Source organism: Cebus imitator, unplaced genomic scaffold (genome assembly GCF_001604975.1).
Source record: "Cebus imitator isolate Cc_AM_T3 unplaced genomic scaffold, Cebus_imitator-1.0 Scaffold392, whole genome shotgun sequence".
NCBI classification, from domain to species: Eukaryota; Metazoa; Chordata; class Mammalia; order Primates; family Cebidae; genus Cebus; species Cebus imitator.
In genome coordinates, this window is record NW_016107707.1 from 2,080,602 (window position 1) to 2,082,203 (window position 1,602).

A 1,602-nucleotide genomic window follows, 5' to 3' on the forward strand; every position below is an offset into this window, starting at 1 on the left:
CTGGAGTGCAGTGGCACAATCTTGGCTCACTGCAACCTCTGCCTCCTGGGTTCAAGCGATTCTCCTGCCTCATCCTCCTGAGTAGCTGGGATTACAGGCACACGCCACCACATCCAGCTAATTTTTGTATTTGTAGCAGAGACGGGGTTTCGCCATGTTGGCCAGGCTGGTCTTGAACTCCTGACTTCGTGATCCACCTGCCTCGGCCTCCCAAAGTGCTGAGATTACAGGCATGTGCCACCGCGCCTAGCTAGTATGGTTTTTTGAAAGACAAAATCATTTTCAAATCATGAATCAAAAGAACAGTAGCTAAATGAAATTAAAGTCCGTGTTAGTGAGGAAATGTCACATGCCAACGCTTCCTGTGAGGCAGATGGCACAATTGATCTTCAAAAGCTCATGTGGAATTGATATTACCTTGCTAAGTTCTCCAGCCCTATTTCGGATACAAAGATTTACATTTTTGGAATCCCAATTAATTGATAAAACATCCTAGTCCACATCCTCACCTATTATAAATATTTGAAAGCACCTTCTTCTAGACATTGGACAATTAGTTGAAAATCCTAGACAGTTAAGCAGGTGATTTATAATGTTTGTGGACATTGAGATGCAGGGAAGGGCCAGGCATGGTGGCTCATGCCTGTAATCCCAGCACCTTGGGAGGCTGAGGCAGGTGGTTTACCTGAAGTCAGGAGTTTGAGACCAGCCCGGCCAACATGGTGAAACCCTGTCTCTACTAAAAATACAAAAATTAGCCAGGAATAGTGGCACACATAGTCCCAGCTGTAAGGTTTATTGCCGAGTTAAATGAGGAAATGGAGACCGGAGTAAGAAAAGTAAAAGCCAATTTATTCAGCTCCCAGGTGAGGTTCTACGGTCCGGGAAAGGGGCCAGAGAAGCCTTTCTTCTTAGTGCATGGGGTTTTATAGGGAGTAGAGGTAGTTGATCGGCTGCAGGGGAAACAAAGCGGAGGTAGTCTCATTGGTTATGAAGGGACTGGTCACAGGTGAGGTGAGCCGCCATTGGCAGCCAGGCTGGGCCACGGGCAAGTGGGCTGGTTGAGGACGTAAGTGGCAAGCTGCCATAGGGCAGGTTTTGGAGGGGCTTCTTAAAACTTTGGCGGGCTTTCCAATGGGGCGGGGCCGAGTGCAGTTTGCCAGTGAGTGCAGGACTGAGATTGGAATACGGAAATGGGTGTGGGGAGTCCGCATGGAGAGACCAGATGCTGAGTAATGTGCTCAGCTTGATGAGGTAGTTTTCAAGCGCTGAGAGCCAAGGCAAGGCAACTGGCCTTACACCAGCTACTCAGGAGGCTGAGGCAGGAGAATCACTTGAACACAGGAGGCAGAGGTTGTAGCACTGAGCTGAGATCATGCCACTGCACTTCAGCCTGGGTGACATAGCAAGACTCTATCTTAAAAAAAAAGAAAAAAAGGTCCAGCATGGTGGCTCACACCTGTAATCCCAGCAGTTTGGGAGGCTGAGGTGGGCGGGTCACGAGGTCAGGAGTTCAAGACCAGCCTGGCCAACATGGTGAAACCCCGTCTCTACTAAAAATACAAAAATGAGCTGCTGTGGTGGTATGTCCCTGTAGTCCCA